This window comes from Heloderma suspectum, chromosome 3 (genome assembly GCF_057233095.1).
Source record: "Heloderma suspectum isolate Gila_16-S chromosome 3, 16-S_ref, whole genome shotgun sequence".
Classification (NCBI taxonomy): Eukaryota; Metazoa; Chordata; class Lepidosauria; order Squamata; family Helodermatidae; genus Heloderma; species Heloderma suspectum.
In genome coordinates, this window is record NC_139460.1 from 196,960,681 (window position 1) to 196,980,169 (window position 19,489).

The 19,489-nt window shown below is 44.7% G+C and overlaps 1 protein-coding gene across 2 annotated transcripts in view; it reads left to right on the forward strand.

Moving 5' to 3' along the window:
• The window catches only part of TSPAN14 (tetraspanin 14), a 71,218-nt gene that overhangs the window by 14,950 nt on the left and 36,779 nt on the right, over nucleotides 1–19,489 (forward strand). The window contains exon 2 of one of the 2 annotated variants that reach the window (XM_084845284.1): nucleotides 18,415–18,489. The exons of the other annotated variant lie outside the window; for it this stretch is intronic. The gene's annotated coding sequence lies outside the window, so the exon portion shown is untranslated. The remainder of the gene's footprint in view (nucleotides 1–18,414; nucleotides 18,490–19,489) is intronic. 2 annotated transcript variants of the gene reach the window in all.

Genomic DNA, 19,489 nt, shown 5'->3' on the forward strand with positions numbered 1-19,489 from the left:
AGTTTCCATTGGAGAACCAAGAATGTTTCTGCCCACAGTATTTTTCCACTCTGTAGACTTCTTCAAGCAAACACTTGATGCCTTGAGAAAATGAATGGACCATTGCTGCTGGCATCACTGAAGGATAAGCGGTGGTGGTGGAAGGTTATAATCTAGGGTGGATAAAAATTGATTAAATACAAACACATACACACACACACACACACACACACATAGAAAAACCAGATTTAAAAACATTCAAATTAGATTTATTGTTGTTGTTTTTTAATGTAAATACTGAGTTTCTCTTAGATAATAAGTAGGTTAACATTAAATCTGGATATAAGCCTGTTAGACATACAGTTAATCTCTAAATTGAATCAATGCCTCTACCAGGTAAATTGAGTTAAATGAGGCTTTTCTATCCAAATGAAGGACCAACCCAAATATGAACTGTCGAAAATAAACTGTTCTAGTCTGCCTGCTATATGTCAAACCTTGCTTTCACCTATCAGCCATGAACATTTCATTTCCATTTCCTGCTTAGTTTTTGTGAGGGCAAGGCTGAGCCAAACCAGAGTGAAGCTGAAAGGAGCAAAACTAGAAAGAAAAGATGACAGAATTGTCCAGTCCGCATCTGCCTGTATCCCCATATTTAGGCTGCAATCCTATAACAACTTGTCTGGGAAGAAGTCCCATTGAACTCAGTGGAGTTTTTTTCCGAGTAGACATCTATAGGATTGTACTGTTAACTTCAAACTATCATGGGTGCTGGTCATAAGAAAGACCTGGTATGGGAATATTTTAAAGATATTACCTCTAGGTAAAAAATATGCACAGTGAAACAAAGAGATGCAAAGCCTGCTTGTAAGAATGAAACTGTGTAAATAAGCATGGTTTAGTGGAGGGGGTAGGCAACCTTTTTGGGCCAAGAAAGGTGTCTTGGGCACAATGCTGCCTACCTCTGGTTTAGTGGGCCAGATTTGCACCATTGTTCAGGAAATATATGAAAAAGTTTATTTGTATCAGTAATTTAAATCAACTTTTTTGTTTAAATGTAAATCAGTGATTGAAATCAATCCGCCCTGGTATAATCTACAGGCTTGGAACAGATGTAATCCTGTGGAATCTTTAAGTATGGTTAAGAGATCATATGCCCTCTCTGGCACAAATTCCCATCTCCTCTCTTATTGGCTTTAACTGTGGCGTAGTATTGCATCTGCACTGACACAAGCTATGAGCCATTTTTCTCCTTCTCTCAAAATACTGGAACCCGGGATCATCCTATGGAGCTGATTGGTCGGAGATTCAGAACAGATAAAAGGAAATACTTCACACAGCGCATAGTTAAACTATGCAACTCGCTACCACAGGATGTAGTGATGGCCACCAATGTGGATGGCTTTAAAAGGGGGTTGGGCCAATTCCTGGGGGAAAATGCTATAAGTGGCTACTAGTCTTGATGGCTATGTGAAACCTCCAGTACCAGAGGCAGTGAGCCTATGTACACCAGTTGCTGGGGAACATGGGTGAGAGGGTGCTGTTGCGCTCATGCCCTGTTTGTGGGTTCCTGGTCAGCAGCTGTTTGGCCACTGTATGAACAGAATGCTGGACTAGATGGATCCTTGGTCTGAACCAGCATGACGCTTCTTATGGTCTTACTAACTAGGGTTTGCGAAACCTGGTGGACAAAAGGTTCCGTTCACCCAAGTTCCATTCATCACCACTAGGAGGAAACCTGTTGCTTAGGCCTGTGACACAAAATGGCGGACGGTGCACAAAATGGCCACCAAGCTTCGGACTTCTGAATCCGAAGCAGTGCACAGACCTAGTGGAAATATTGTTTGTTTCACTGAAACCATCTTTTCACAAGTTGCTTGTTGTTTCAGGAGAACAGGTTGAATTGTCGTACCTCGGGTGGAGAAGTGATGGTGAAGGTTCATTATTTATCTGTGTATATTTACATTTGCCTTCTTTGTAGCCTTTGAGGCTCAGTTTCATACAAAGGTGAGGTGGGGGGGGAGAGGCATTTTTGCAACCAGAAAAGGTGCTCCGCACCACCTGTGATCTAGTGAAGCACCACTTTGCTCCATGTGCCCCTCCTTCCAGAGAAAATTATAGTCTTTTAGCACCTTAAATCAGGGATGAGAAACCTGTAGCCCTCTAGTTGTTGTTAGACTCCAGCTTCCATCGTACTTGACCATTGTTCATGCTGGCTGGGACTGATGGGAATTGGTGTCCCAACAGCAGCTGGCGGACCAGAGGCTCTCCATCCCTGCCTTAAAAACTAACAAACATATTATGACATAAACCAATGGCACATGTTGCTTCCAGACATTATGCTGCTGGTGACCCAGAACAGCTCCTTTATTATCTTGGACAGGGCTTTGCTAGCTTCGTAAAAGATCCAGGGCACAGGCCCATAACACAAATTTGCGTCTGTCTGTCTGTCTTATCTATCTAATATATCCAAGTCTAAGTGCACCTCTAATGTGTGTGTGGTGTGTGCATATAATGTGCTTGCATGTGTGTATAAATTACATACGTAAGAAGTGTGCACTGACCCCCCACCCCACTTCAACTCAGACCCCGATTCAGCATTTTGGAAAACATCCTGCTTCAGCTCAGCAAGGTTTGGAAAATGAGTCTTTATGCTTCCTGTTGACTACCATTGGATTTTTTTTTAAAAAACTAACTTTTTTCTCTTGGTTAGAACTGGATGATAATTTCAGGCATAGTAGGCCCCTAGAAGGGGATTACACCTGCCCAATGTCAGAAAAATAGGTGCAGGGTTTATATTTTGATTTTCTTTTAAAGGGAACAGCCAATAAAATTTTAATTCCTTGGAAGAATTGGATAACAGTTTCAGGACTCATTGCCCCATCAGAGGAGATCATGTCTCCAAATTTCAGAATGATAGCTACAAGGGTTTTTGTGCAAGGGTGGCCTTGACATTTTGAGGCCTCCAAAAGAGGACATACTTCTCTCCCTATGTTCCTTGTGGACCATTGTTCTGAAAATTACAGACAGCCTAGAGTTGTCCCTAAGTAAGAAACCAGTAAAGTTTCAGAAGGATAAGTGCAGCAGTTCATGTGGGAGGGGAGTTCTCCAGTTTGGGGGAGGGAGTGATTTGCTTTCCCTTCACCCCTTCGCCAATAGTTTTTTGGGTAAATTTATATGAAAATGCATAGGTCTTTAGAGGTGTCTCCCAGGCAAGAAATCTGCAAAGTTTCTGAAGGATATACATACATGCAAATTTAGAATGACAAGAACTTATTTACATTTCACCAATGTTAGCAGCAGGGGAACATGGGGGGGAAGGTGTTATTGCACTCATGTTCTACTTGTGGGTTTCCCCATGGGCATCTGATTGGCCACTGTGTGAACAGAATGCTGGCCTAGATGGACCTTGGTCTGATGCAGCACGGCTCTTATGTTCTTAAATAGAGAGTGCCTCTGAGCATGTGCGGAATGTTTTTCTTTCACCACTGAGCACTTACATTCTCCCCCTACCAATTCTATTCCCCTCCGTGTAACCATTCCTCCTCATCCTACCATCCTCCAGCAACTCTTCATAAACACAGATCTCTTGTTTTGTGCAACTCTCCTCTACCTCCTCCTTGTTATGCACAAGCTGTCATTGCATCTTCCTCCCCATAACTTTATTTGTGCCAAGACTTCACCAGGATTCAGCCAATGAGTCTGTTTTCAAAACTAGGGCTACGTAATGGAGAAACTCTGAGCATGTACTAAGTGCCTTTCCCTCACCACTGAAGCTAGAGTTCATGCCAAAAAACACACCAACCAAACCCACAAATGACAAAACATGCGTTGGACTGAGCTGAAAGGGTAGTCACTTCATTAGGTGGAATTGGGTAGGCACTGTATTAAGCCTGCAATACCATGCTCACAACTCAGGACTTGTTTCTGAGTAAACATCCAGACCATCAAAGTGCAAACGTCCCCACAAAAGTAACTCGTGCTGGAATCCTATGCACACTTTCCTGAAGAGAAGCCTCATTAAACATAATGGGGCTTCTGAGTAGACATACATGGGATAGTGTAAATGAGCAGTATTTATCTCCCCTCCACTTAAAAAAACAAACCAAAAACTCCTATTTTGATTAAAGCTTTTTCATAGGAACATAGGAAGCTGCCTTATACTGAGTCAGACCCTGGGTCCATCTAGCGTAGTACTGTTGACAGTGACTGGCAGCAGCGGCTCTCCAGGGTTTCAGGCAGGATTCTTTCCTTTCCCTCCCTGGAGATGCTGGGGATTGAACCCGGGACTTTCTGCATGCCAAGCATGTGCTCTACCACTGAGCTACAGCACTTCCTACTGCTGGATAATGGCCACTGACAAACAAAACAACCCCGGATTTGTTTCTCTGCAACCTTGTGAACCCACTCTTCTCAAAGACTTGAGTGAGAAGGAGAAAACCAACCCTCTTGTCTGTTTGTATAAAGTCAAATACGGTTCAGAACTTGTCTTGCCCACCGAAGATAATTCTCTTTAAGAATTCCCCAAGATATGCTCTGGGTGGAATAAAGAGGAGGAAGAAAGAACAGGATAGGGGAGAGAAGAAGAAAAGAAGAATGGTGACTGGTAATGCAGGGTGGAGGTGGGAGTAGAGAGAATTCCCTAAGCCAAGTGGCATCTTTCAGAGAAGTAGTGCTTCAGAGGAATTTAGGAGTCTTTGCAGGATTTGCAAGGACTGCACGTCCTTAAATGAATGTTATGAGGTGAGGTGGCTGAGGGCTTTTTCTAGCTTTTTTTTAAACTGTAGAACCTGTTTAAAAGCCTTAGCAGTTCCTCAATCATGATGCCACATAGTCCTAAACCTCCTTTTGAAATAATTTGAGTCCTACAGCTATTTAGGAGAAATTAAACTGGAGGGGGGAAAGAAGTTTGTGGAAGCTGATTGGATCCTTTGCTTTACTCAAGCTACTAAACCTCTGCAGAAGCCAAAGGTTCCAGTTTGGGGCAGTGAAATCAGGTGCTGTGTGAAATACCAGTATTTCACATGAAGCTCTTCCTTCCCGAGAAAACTCTCTGGAAAAGACCCTGATGCTGGGAAAGACTGAAGGCAAAAGGTGTGGTGTAGTGGCTAGAGTGCTGGACTGGGAGTCGGGAGATCCGGGGTCTAGTCCTCACTCGGCCATGGAAGCTCACTGGGTGACTTTGGGCCAGTCACAGACTCTCAGCCCAACCTACCTCACAGGGTTGTTGTTGTGAGGATAAAATGGAGGAAGGAGGAGGATCATGTACACTGCCTTGAGTTCCTTGGAGGAAAAAAGGCAGGATATAAATGCAATAAATAAATAAATAAATAAATAAAAGGAGAAGGGGATGGCAGAGGATGAGATGGCTAGATAGCATCACTGATGCAATGAATATGGACTTGAGCATGCTCCAGCAGAGAGCTCAGGAGAGGAAGGCCTGGCGTGCTATGGTCCATGGGGTCACGAAGAGTCGGACACGACTGAACGACTGAACAGTGGCCATGTAAGAGCAGAAAAGTAGGGGGAGAGAGGTTTTTTGCCCCTCAAAAAAACCTACACCAGAGATTAGGGATAGTGACCTCCTAATGGTCACCTTAAATACCTTCGGATTAGGATTTCTAATTCCCTGTGTAAACTTGGCAGTTTTTACTTTTTGTTTTAGTCTTTGAGAAAAGAAAACTTTATGCATGGCTAGCACAAAAGCCACTGGACCTAACTGTCTGGAATTTGGCAGGTTCAGACAGCACCATGGTGGCTGCCAGGTCGCCAAATTCCATGCATGTATGTGAAAGCACAAAAAAAATATAGTTCTTTGCTTTGGCAGATTTTCTTGAAAATAGCAAATTTTACCTGTGATTAGCATAAAAGCCACTGTACCTAACTGCTGAAAATGGGCAGGTTCAGTCAGCTCCATGGGGGCTACCACATCTCCAAATGTCGTGTATTTATAAATGAAAAACGTTATGGCCGTTTCTGTTTTCCAATGCAAGTAGATGGGAAAATGTAAAACAAATGGCAATTAGGACAGCTCAAAAGATCCTGGGCACAGCTCAAGAGATCTCGGGGCCCATGCCCAGGTGAGCCGAATTGTAACAACACCCCTGATCTTGGGAATGTGGTTATGAAACTCCTGAGATGTTTCTGCCAAACACAGTCAATTGGGATGTTTAGACAGCCAAAGTGTTGTGTTTTTTTGTTGTTGTTCTGGCATATGTAGAGGACTGACAACTGTGTGTGTGTGTGTGCGAGAGAGAGAGAGAGAGAGAGGGAGAGAGAGAGAGTTTTGTGTATTGTTTCGTGGATATTTTTAGAATGGCTAGTTTTTGAGAGATCTTGGTTTGAACTCTTTCCCTCTTCATTTTTTCTTTAAAGGATAAATAATAAAATTACAAAATTAGTTTAAATAAAGTGGCCGGATGGCCACGTTGTTTGTTAGGAGACTTTAGCCTACTAGTTAGTAAGGAAGAAACAGAGGACGTTGGGGAGTGTGTACAAATACACTCCTGCTGGCTTTTACAAGAGGGAAATACAAGAATAGCTTCCACAAAGAATTTCCTTCTCTTTCCACCTGCAACTTAAAAAAAAAACTTAGTTCTTTATATTCACTATTTATAAATTGCTTTTTCTGTCAGGTATTCAAAGTGGCCATCACATTTGTATCCTGTCCTTTATACTGTACAATACAAAAGATACTTTAAAACAGATACAAACGCATAGAATCCTCAACTAAACTCCCACACAGAGCATTCATTAGCAGCTAAGTGTGGCTTTTGGAAAAATCTGAATTTGTAAACTTTACAGAAAACTTTTGCTGCCCTAAATCAATGGATACATGATTTTGCATGTTTGTTTGACTTGCATATTTTTTTACAAAATTGTTTACTCAGTGTAACAAACCCAAAGCCCAAACTCCCTGGGCAGTATCCCCTGGACACTATCACTAATGTAAATGATGTTGCACTAGTGTAAGAGACCTCTAATGCAATGCCAATAGCATTAACTAGCATGACAGATTTTCCAGGGAATTCCGTCTCACCAGCTAATGCGATTGGCATTGCGTTAGAGGTCTCTTTATGTTAGCACAACTTAATTTACATTAGTATTGGTGTCTAACTGGACTGCCCTCTGTTTCTTTTTTTAGAATCTCTCTTTTCATACTAGAAACATCCTCCACCTGTGATCTTAAGTGCAAACCCTCAAGGAGGCACAGGGTTTTGCATCATTCCACACAGTGTATTTGGGAGGGATGGAAAAAACATGCCTCAGCTCTGCACCTCTTCATAAGTTTAACACTAACTTGGTTCACACTTAATGACAATCTAAGGTATGGGTTGGGCACAGGTTGTTGTTGAATCATGGGTTGTCATCATGTGGAAACCCTGCAATATGGTTTAACTATGGGTTCTTAACCATGAACAACCCAGAGTTCACAGCCCAACAACAAACCATGGATTCTCTACAGTGCAGGGGTCGCACATGACAGCAGCCCACGATTCGACCACACCATATTCAGGGTTGTCATTACATGCGAGCCAGGCCAATGTGTTAAGCATCTGTGCTTGCATGCAGAATCCAACACAGACAGAATTCTGTCTAATTGGATTCTTGTATAATCCCCCCGCCCTCAGTCGCCACATAACAGTAATGTGGGGTGGAAATGTTTCCAGCACTTAATTTTTCTGCAGAAAATTTTCCATTTCATAAGTTCATTAGTAACAATGTATGCCACTTGCAAATACAATATTAGGCAAACTTGGCAGTATCAAAGTTATAATTAATCTTCTTTAGGTGATTATCCTGAGCAAGTATGTGAGTGAAATAGAACTAATAAGAAGTGAAACTTAAGGTCTCCCAAGGATATAAGTGGAAGGGTTGAACTCTGTTGAAACAGATGAGTGGTTGTCAGCATATCATACACGTTTCTTTGGGTTGCTAATATTAGTAAGTGTGTCAACACTTTGCAGTATCTTTGTTTTTCTTCTTACATTTAAACAGTGTAAGGGAAATACATGCGATTGTCTTTACTTTTTTACAAGTATTCCAATAAAATACTTGACCACAGTTGACCACGGTATCCTCCTGGACCACCTGGAGGGGTTGGGCATTGGAAACACTGTATTGCAGTGGTTCCGGTCCTTCCTCTCCAGCAGGTACCAGAGGGCAGCACTGGGAGAGGAGGTTTCGGACCCATGGCCGCTCACTTGTGGGGTGCCACAGGGTTCCATCCTCTCCCCAATGCTATTTAACATCTATGTGAAGCCGCTGGGGGCTATCATCAGGAGGTTTGGGGTGCGGTGTCATCAATATGCAGATGACACACAGCTCTACCTCTTGGTCAAATCTTCACCAAGGTTGGCTGTAGAATCCCTGTCCAAATGTCTGGAGACGGTGAGTGGCTGGATGGGGAGGAATAAGCTGAAGCTGAACCCAAACCCTGACAAGACCGAGGTGCTTCTGGTGGGAGACAAGAGGAGGTTGGGGGATGTTGACCTGGTGTTGAATGGGGTACGGCTACCCTTGAAAGACCAGGTCCACAGCCTGGGGGTCATTTTGGACTCCCAGCTTTCCATGGAGGCTCAGGTGTCATCTGTGAGCCGGACAGCGCTGTACCAACTCCATGTGATATGGCAGCTGCACCCCTACCATCCTGACCATCTGCTCCCATCGGTAGTACATGCCGTGGTTTCCTCTCGTTTAGACTACGAGTAGACTACTACTCGTTTAGCTCTACGTGGGGTTACCCTTGAAGACGGTTCGGAAGCTGCAGCTGGTACAGAACGCAGCAGCTCGCCTGATTAAAGGCAGCCGCTGGCGAGATCACATCACTCCAGTGCTGAAGGAGTTGCACTGGTTACCAGTTGTTTTCCGGGCCAAATTCAGGGTGTTGGTTTTGACCTTTAAAACCCTATATGGTTCCGGCCAAGCCTATCTCAAGGAGTGCTTCCAGCAACACCAGACAGGCTGCTTAACAAGATCAGCCTTGGATGGCCTTCTCTCCGTCCCATCAGCCAGGGCAGCTAGACTGGTGGGGACGAGGGAGAGGGCCTTCTCTGTGGTGCCCCCCACTCTGTGGAACTCCCTCCCTAGGGAACTCCGCCATGCTCCCTCTTTAATGAACTTCCGCCGCGCATTAAAAACGTGGTTGTTCAGGCAGGCATTTGGGGTGGGTTAGGGTATTTTTATAAAAATGATGTTTTACTGTGGAATTTTATTGTTTTAAACTGTTTTATTATATATTCTGTACATCGCCCAGAGTGACTGGGCGACCAGCCAGATGGGCGATTAATAAATTTAATAAATAAATAAATAAAATAAAAATGTCAGCATAATATAACAGTCAAATCACATTAAGCGTGCTTTAATTTTATCCCCTCAAATATTTCAGGTCAAACACTTTGGGGATATTCAGACAAAAAGTTAACACGGGGTGTTTTTTTAGCTTTGTTGTTCACTAACTACAAATAAACATGCTAAATTAGATCTCTCTAGGGTATCAGAACATTTTCCAATGCAAACTGAAAATTTTCCAATGTAAATGACCCTATGCAAATTTTCCAGAAAATTGCCTGATTCAAAATGTTCTGGAAAACCCACATCACTGCATAAAAATAGCTGGTTCTTGATCATGCCTTGCCCCTGTCTTCACTGACCTGGCGGGACCTCAACTACTTCCTCTCCAAGTCCTACATTGGTTGCATCCAAGCTGAAGATACTTTAAACACTATCGATGGAAACTAGCTTAAAGACCAAAGCAGTCTAGGTTTAGTTAAATAGTGCAGTTATGTCTTATTTTTTATGCTGCTTGTCATTTCTCTACCTCTTTATCTGGGCTCCTTAATAAAATCGAATTGGACCTCTTGAAGTTTTGCATACATGCAACCCAGAATCCATCCCACTCACAACTCCTCAGCTATGTTATAATACTTTCAAGGAGTGGAAGGCAGGAATAACAGGTTGGATCTGGACTAGCAGTGACTAGCAGACTTGCCAAGTGGTTTTCTCCCTACTCTCCAAAATTCCCATAGCTCAGCAGTAGTCCCAGCTCAGAGTTGGGAAATAATTGGGGCTGGTAGTTCTTACTCCTGTGAAAGTAACAAGCAAGGATGCCTCTAGGCCAATACTCTGTAAGGGACAGGTGGACGTGCATGCTTGCACATTGCAGTATGTCATGCTAATTTTACGTGCTGTGTAAGTATTGGAAAATATTTTCCAGTAGCCAAAAGTGGCTAAAATGAATTGTTGGGGGTGGGGGGGATCAATGAAGTGGTCTTAATGTGGATGAAATGCTCAAACAAATACAAAACTTTACTTGAAATTCGTTTTTCTTGGAATACTTGTAAATATTTTAAATGACAACTCAGTTTACATGCTTCCCTTATTATTTTTTTAGACTGTAAGGGAAAAAAACCTGTTGGGACTGAAAATCAGAATCATAGAGTTGGACTGGGCCATATAGGCCATCAAGCCCAACCCTCTGCTCAGTGCAGGAATCTAATTTAAAGCATCCTGGACAGATGACTGTCCAGTCTGTGTTTGAATACCTCCAGTGATGGCATGACCACCACCGCCCTAGGCAGTTTCTTTTTAAATGTTTTAATTGTCTTAACATGGTGTTTTATCCTTGCTGTCCACCGCTCCAAAATCTTTTGCTGTAGAGCGGTATATAAATATTGTAAATAAATAAATAAATAGGCAGTTGTTAGGAAATTTCTCCTGGTGTTCAGCCAAAATCTGTCATCCTGTAATTTAAGCCTGTTATTTCATGTCCTACAATCTTGGATGATAGAGAACAGTTGTGGCCCTCTTCTGGGGCCACAAGTCCAACACTCCATCCATCACACTACATTGACTCTCCTGCGACCAGCAGCAGCCATTTCAAGCCAGGTTGGTTGAGAACTTTCTTCCTACTGTGCGCTTGCCACAGCTTCTTTTCATTCACTCAGAACAGCTGTGTCCCATATATCGAGTCACCCTTTAGATAATTGAAAAGTGCTATCAGTCTTCTCAAGGCTAAACATACTCAGTTCCTTCAATCTTTTCTCAAAGGAATTAGTTTCTAGTCCCCTGATCATCTTTGTTGCCCTTCTCTGAGCCCATTCCAGTTTAACTGAATCTTTGTTAAAGTGTGGTGTCCATAACGGAACACAGTTTTTGAGGTGAGGTCTGACCAGCTCAGAGTAGAACGGAACAGTTACTTCCTGTGATTTAGAAACTATATTTCCGTTGGTGCAACCTAACATTGCATTTGCCTTTTTTGCAACCACATCACACTACTGACTCATATTCAGCTTGTGATCGACTATAACTTCAAGATCTTTTTCACACGTACTATTGCCAAGCTAGGTATCCCCCATCTTATACCTGTCCATTTGATTTCTCTTTCCTAAACGAAGAACTTTTCACTTGTCTCTGTTAAATTTTGCTGTCTTATTTTCTGCCCAGTTTTCTAAACCATCAACATCATACTGAATTTTGTTTCTGTCTTTGAAATTATTGGCTCTCCCACCCAATTTTGTGTCATCTCCAAATTTGTTAAGCATTCCTCCCACTTCTTCCTCCAAGTCATTAATAAAAATGTTGAGGAGTTCAGGGCCCTTCAGCATCTCACTCAATACCTCCGTCCAGTTTAATGAGTAACCACTGACAAGCACTCTTTGAGTATGGTTCTCCAGCCAACTGTGGATCCACCTAGTAGCTGTGCCATGCAGCCCACACATTAGCTTACTAATCAAAATATCATGGGGCAGTTCCTTTTAGCATGCCTGAAAACCTGTATGCATAACTATATGTTTCCTTGGGATAGCAAATTCCAACATTGATTTTAGATTTGACTAGTAACTATTCCTATTGCCCAGTTTGAATTGTATTGGGTTCACCCATTATGTTACTAATTAATTTTATGAAATGGATTTCTAAAACTATTCCACAGAGAAACACAAGTAGTTGCTCGTGGCTGCATTGCTTGCAGCAGCTCCCAAATACCTAGGAGAAGAAATATGCTTTTACATGGTTTCAATAACTGAAGTGCCGGGGTGCAGAATCTCAGGCCTGGGGGGCAAATCTCACCCACTGGGGATCCCCATAAGGCCATGCCCCCTCCCCCTGGCCCCCTGGCCCCCTGCAACTGGCAGGACTGAAAGAAAATTAACTTGCCCAAGAACCTAAGTACAAGGCAGAGATGGTGTCAGGGTTGGATCGGAGCCCATAGAGCCCCAAAGCAGTTCTGATTCTGAGGAAGAGATAGAAACAGTGGGAGAGGAACCCGCGCGCTGTTCAGAGGTGCCACCAGAGGGAGAGTCCCTCCCTGCTCACATTCTTGAGAGTGGTAGCGAGTGACCCTGGCAGGCAGGGGGAGGGACAGTTGGAGCTTCGAGACGCTAGGTGCCAGCGAAGGGAGAAGCAGGAGAAGGGGGGCTCTGAGAGGAGGCGTTCAGCCCGCTTGGCGCGACATCAGCAGCTGCGCCCTGATGCCCCATGGGAAAGGGGTGGACTTTCTCCCCCTAGCCCTTAAATCCAGAGGTTTCCCGCCTCTGCCTTCCAAATGGAGATCAAGCTGTCAGGAGCGCCCTTGCTGCCTTCTAAAATCCTCAAGTAGCCAGAATCAACACACAGATGATAGGGCTCTTTTCCAAGGCTTTATTTCCATTCAGCCCAATGACGCTTACAGATGGTAATTGCATGAGCCTAATGAAGGAAACTTTAGAGAGCTGCCTACGAGAGGTTTCTAGCCTTAGTGAAATCAGTTGATCCCCTCTCGGCGCCCTCCTTCTCCCAGTTGTCCCTTTGCCGGCACCTAGCATCCCGAAGCTCCAATTGTCCCTCCTCTTGCCTGCCAGGGTTGCTACCACTCTCAAGAATGTGAGCAGGGACGGACTCTCCCTCCGGCGGCCTCTGGCGGCACCTCTGAACAGCGCGCGGGTTCCTCTCCCACGTTATCTATCTCTTCCTCAGAATTAGAACTGCTTTGGGGCTCTATGGGCTCCGATCCAACCCTGACGTCTGAGCTTCAAAACACAAAACCATTCTTTTGAACCCAAATAAAGATGGTGCTGGAAGGCAGCACTTTGCTTGCAGCATGTCAGCCTCCTAGTTTAAAAAAAAATTAATTAAAAAATCTTAAGAAATGAAAATAAAATCAGGAGGGCTGGGGAAGGAACCTGAGGGGGGTGCTTTTGCACTCATGTCCTGCTTGTGGGTTTCCTGTGGGCAGTTGGTTGGCCACTGTGTGAACAGAATGCTGGACTAGATGGACCTTGGTCTGTTCCAGCACGGCTCTTCTTATGCTCTTAAAGTGGTGAGCACTACATTGCAGGCCCTAGGAATAGACTAAACAAATGAGTGCTAGGCAGAAGTAACTCCGGCATAGATCAACACATGAGCAGGGAGCACGCCAAGTGATCACATCGTGTGCTTCAGCTAGCTCCACCTCCTGGTGTCTGCATGTACAGTGCAAACATCTACAGGGATGGAGCCTTTGCGCGTACAGCTATATGTGCAGATATCCCCTCCCTGCAGACATTTGCACCATACATGCAAACATTAAGACCTGGGATAGTCACGGTGCGCAATATCGGGGGCGTGGCTACTCCGCATGGCCCAACTCATGCAGTGCTCTATGAGGGAGCTATAACTTCTGATTAGGACTATGCTTGTTTTTTAACCTCTGTGCAGCCCCTCAGTGTAACAATAATGGTATCTAGGTAAGCTGTTTTCAGCATTTTTAAAAAAAATAAAGAATTTATTCAAAAGGACACTCAGCTTCCACAAATATGCTTGCCAGGGCAACCAAGGCCGGTACAGGCCCATAGTTTGTGCAGTTCTTTTATTTAGACAAAGTGGAATAGTAATGTCCCTGTAGTCGGGAAGGTTTGCTCTTTTTCAGCCTAAATAAAACCCCTACACCCCCACCCACACATGGCCAGAAAGTGTAGATGTACAACCACAGGTCTAACAGCTTCTTTTGGAAACAGAAGCTGCCTTTGGAGGGGATGAATTTGAGCAGATACTTCGCAAGGAAATACATTTAATCCTTTTCCTTCCAGCTGTTTTTCCCACCCCAAATTGCACACCCCTCAACTGCTTCCTCTTCCCCTGAGATCCAAATACTTGTTTATTCTCACAAACATGTGTCTGGAACTGCTGGTTGCTGGGGGGCTTGGAGTGGGAAAATAGCAATCACCCCATCACTCCTCCACTCAAAACCAACCCCTCCCAAATCTGTTTTTGTTTACAAGAAGCTGCTGATAGTGCTTCATTATGCACATCTCTGTCAGTGTTTATATAAATAAATTGTGTTCAGTTTATGGAGGCAAGTGTAGGAGACGGTGAGGAATTCTGCTTGGCACTCTGACAGCACTGGCTCTCTGAAGCTGTCCTGTAGGGATACAGATTTGCCTTGATGTAAACTGTTTGTGGCCCCAAAAGTAAGATTATGTTGTCAGGGAACAAGCATACAGCAAAAAGAGCAGGGCCAAGAACAGGCTCTTGAAAAGAAGCTAGTTATAGGAAGAGGTGACAGTGTGTAAGGCAGCCTTCCCCAGCTGCCTTCCCCTTCCAGAGGCATTGGACTACAACTCCCATTATCCCCTAGCCAGCTTGCTCCAAATGCCAACTGTTACGCAGCTAACCAGTCAAGCAGCCTCTTCCTGCATCCACATATTGATGCAACTAGAAGTTGGGCGCACATGAGAGCATGGATATCCAAATAATCCTGGCCATATTTACATTTGAAGGCACTAGAGCAATTCCTGTTAACTTGTGATTTAGAACCAGGAAGGGTCATCTTAATTCGGTACTCCTTTGGGCTGTGTTTCTGCTAGTCATCTGATTTTTTCTGAGGGGGTGCCTTTGCAAAGTAGTCACCAGTAGTGGAGGTGCTGAGGTGTCCATGTTATTGGAAAACCGCTTTCCCAGCTACATTCTACAGATCTCTAGGGAAAAAGACCTGCCTAGCTTAGTAGGGTAGAACTGGGGTTCATTCTTAAGCGGTGATTTGGGCCTGTCATTTCTCTGCCTGGCTGATGGCTAGGTTTACCACAGTTTGCTTGGTTTTAATGTTAGTTGCTTTTTCTGCCCTTGTGGGTTTGGGTGCTGGGTGGAGTGTGCTGGAAGGAACCTGACTTAGCTCCTCTCTGAAATGTGGGTTTGGTAAGCATAGCAAGGGAGAGAGAGTTTCATTTTTCAAGTCTTCTGGAGTTGCTGTGATGTATGTTTTTACGAAGGGTGCATTTTTTGTTGTTGAAAAATCCTGCTATACATTCTAGAAATTGAAGAAGAAATTGTATTCTTGCAAGGCCCTTCCAGCTGAGCATCCTGATATGATAATCCTTTTCCCACCCACTCCGACCCTTTCCCCCATCACACACCCATATTATCCTATCCATGCCCTTGCCAGCACCTCTTTCAACCTAATAGAGATTGTGGCTTGTCCAAGGCCAGATACCAAATCCGTGACAGAAAAAATCCTTAAATGGAATCAGTCCATAACTTACTCTTAATTCCTTTATACAAACTTAATTCCTGTATGCATTCCTTTATTAAAACGGAGGGGAAAGAGTTGGCCAAAGCCAGTGAACTGGTCTATGGCTGCCCAATGCTATGTCAAAAATGGCTCTTGTGCTGTAAATATTTGTGTAAAAAAGGTAAAGGTGTCCCCAACCAGTCGTGTCTGTCTCTAGGGTGTGGTGCTCATTTCCATTTCTAAGCCGAAGAGCCAGCGCTGTCCGAAGACGCTTCCGTGGTCATGTGGCCGGCATGACTGAACACTGAGGTGCACGGAACGCTGTTACCTTTCCCGCCGAAGCAGTACCTATTTATCTACTTGCAATTTCTTGCTTTCGAACTGCTAGGTTGGCAGAAGCTGGGACTGAAGACGGGAGCTCACTCCGTCACGCAGCACTCGGGTCTCGAACTGCTGTCCTGCCGACCTTCCAGTCTGCAGTTCAGTGTCTTAACCACTAAGCCACCGCGGCCCTTAAAATATTTGTGTAGAAGGGAGCAATTTTGGCAGGAGCAAAACAATATGAAAAATATTGCTCAAGGGCTCCATTTTGGAAATGTGAATACGGCAAAGAGTTTTCTGGGCATGTACAGAATGTAATTCCCTCACCACTAAACAACCGCAGTTGGCATCTGTTTATCTGAGATTAGGGAGGTTATCCAGTTCGACGTGTATGATTTCCAGCCTCCTTAGTTTAGATGCTGAGAGCTAAATGGGGATTTTGGGAGGCAGGTGGAGAAGATAGGGGTGGTGAAGACTGACCCAGTGAAGGGGCGGGAGGAGAGGAGAAGGGGCGGGAGAGATTAGGGCAGTGATGACAAACATGCGGCCTTCCAGATGATGTTGGGCTGCAACTCCCATCAGCCCTAGCCAGCATAGCCAGTGGTGAGGGATAAGGGGAACTGGAGTCCAGCAGCATGGCAGCAGTCAAACAAAGTTTGAAAACTGGAAGAACAGAACTGCCCTCTTGGCCAGCCTCCAATCAGCAGCAGCCAAGTAAATAACACCATCTGTATTCCCACCCCTTAGAGATCCTGATCTCTCTTGAGAAGGGTGTTCACAGCTAAGGGCAAAAGACCCAATGTCTTTCTGTGGAGCTGAAGCCAAAAGGAAGAGTGCCTGCAGCCGCCACCCCAAGAACTACTGCTCCGTTGTCCTCAGTGCTCTCTGAACGTGTGCAAGTACATGTATGATATTGATTGATTGCATTTCAATACCGCCCAATAGCCGAAGCTCTCTGGGTGGTTCACAACAATTAAGACCAAAAAATACAGCATAAAATACAATATAAAATGTAAAAGTTTAAAACTACATTATAAAAGTAAAACCAGAATAAAACTTTACAGCAATGCAGAGATTCTTTTTTAATCTGGAGAACTGCACAACCCTCATCCCTGGGTTAAGGAGTTTGCAAACTGGACCTATCTTCCCCTTCTGGAAGCTGATTCTTACTTGGTTTCTAGGCAGAGCTTCTTCTTTGCATTCATATATGCCAACACACAAAATGAGGAAGAGAGGTGACTTGTAGGCTTTCCTATTTTTTTTGTTCCGTGAACCCCCGTGAACTGTGATAGAAAACTCCACTGAACTGTTTATTCTCAACGAGCTGAAAGAACAAGATTTCTGGAACAGTTGGACAGTATAGTCCTGATACCTGTCACCTCTGAAGATTCTTGTTAGGGGCCAACAACCAGGTGAAAGTTTTCTGGCTGTGTCAACTAAGGTTTCAGGTATGTTCCTTACATCCCAGCAGCCTTACCCGACCTGGTGCCCTCCATCCCCATAATGTTTTGGACTACAACTCCCAGCTTTCCTGACTATTCACTGTGCTGGCTGGGGTCGATGGGAGTTAAAGTCCAAAACATCCAGAGAGCACTGGATTGGGGGAGGCTCCAGCCCAGGTAGTCCCTCCAGCAAATTAAGAGAGGCAGCTTTTTAGTATGCCTGCAGAGCTAAGCTTTCCCTTGAACTTTCCCCTTTTGAATTGTTAGCCTTTCATTCAGAAATGTCTCTCTCCCTAGTACTTTGCTCTGGGCTGTTTTGAGCTGGTTTGCTTTTGAATATCCACATTGCCATGCCCTTCTGTGGTACAAAAAAGAGAATGTTAGAAGTTTGATTTACACATCCTAGCCCATGGAGTTTGAGCTGCTTTCTGTGTTCTGGAGAATAACATCTCGAGGTAACTGAAAATGCCATGAGGGATGTGTGCAAAACCTGTATCAAACCTGGAAGACTGGTGTTTTGAAAAGGCAATCTGAGAAGGGGGTCTTTGGTGCTTGCTTTAGCTTCGCAAACAAACCCACAAAAGTTGTTGGTCTGCAGTCCCTCTTACTAATTGTCAGGATTGATTCTGAGCGCAGGGAGATAGTTAGCAGCTCAGATTCAGAAGAGGAGCAGCCAGAACTGGGGGAGGTTTTTTCACAGGCCAGTTCAGATGTGGGTAGGCGTGCTTCTCAGGTTACCAGCTCCCAGATGGGCGGGCATGAAACCTCATCCTCACTCCCCCTGTGAGAAGCAGCGAGCGGGGGGGGGGGGGGCTTGAGGTCTGTGACCTAAGGGACGCCAGGCGGAGATGCAGAGCTAAGAGGGGAACATCAGGGGCGGAGCTTAGACGTTGGAACCGGTTAGCGAGGATAGCGATGCATGAGAGGCTGTGCAGGGGAGCAGCAGGCGAGGGGCGCAACCTCCCTCTCGAAATTAGCCTAGTTAGACAGCAGTCCTTTCAAACTGCGTTTATTCCCATTTGAATCCCCTGGAGGCATTCCTTTGTAGCCAGAGAGCCTTTGAGGATTTGCATCTGTAATGAACCTGTGAATAATGAATTAAAGGAGAGAGACTGAAGCCTCTCTTTTTGTGTGTTGTGAGTGCTGGAGGAAGGAGGGAGTCAAGGGAACACTGACACTAACCAGCCTTCCCTCTCTTTCTGATGTTAGACATTTGTAGCCTAAGAGAGGGGTGGAGCCATGAACAGAAGAATCTAAGAAGAGCCCTACTGGCTTAGACGAAAGGTCAGTCTAGTCCAGCAACCTGTTCTCCACAGTGGCCGGCCAGATCCAAGTGTTTATGGGGGTGGGGGAGAGGGTTAGGATCCTGCCAGGATGACCAGGTGCTTTGGATGTTTGTGGAGGGGTCAGACATGTCCTGCTTTATTACTCCTCTCATTCCAGTGTTTCTGTTTATGCTCCTTATGCAGCAGTTACAGTTGGTTAGCTGAATATCTCCATGTATCCAGCTGCAGAACAGATAGGAAGCTGCCTTATAACAAGTCAAGCCAATAGTTCATCTAGACCTGTGTTGTCTACACTGACCGGCAGCAGCTCTCCGAATGATGTAGTTGTACATTTTGCAGTGCAAGTGCTCATCTTGACAGCCCCCATAACCATACCTCCAAGGAGAGGCTCCAAATGCAAGCAGCTATGTTGATCTGTGTGTGTGTGTGTGTATACACAAATGCGCACACACACACACACACACACACACACGCACCAGCTTAACATGTTTCAGGAATTTCTTTCTGCAGTACCAGGGAGAAACAGGTTATTGGCTGGTTCACACGATCACTGCAGAGCACCGTGGCTTATTTAAGTCGTATGTTAAACAATCCTTGCATAACCCATGGGGTATTTCAGGGTTGTGCAAATGTTGTTTAACCCTAGCATAAGCCACCCTTTCCAGGTTCGCATGACACGATAAGCCATGGTGCTTGCCTGCTGTGGCTTAAATATTCAAAAGGGCAGCCGGCACACACCGCAACCCACCATGGTTTAAATAAACCATGGTGGGCTGTGACGATAATGTGAATGCTAAGCTCAGAGGGAACAGGGAAGTCTGTTCCTCCCCTTTCCATTTTATCCACACTACAGCCCTGAGAGATAATGACTGGCTCAAGGTCACCCCATGAGCCTCGTGGCAGATGTCCCTGCTAATTGAAAAGTCCCAGTTCTCCGACCCCGTGAGCCTGGCTCCACTACACCACTGAGCTGTCCAGAGTCTGAGGCAGGAGTCTTG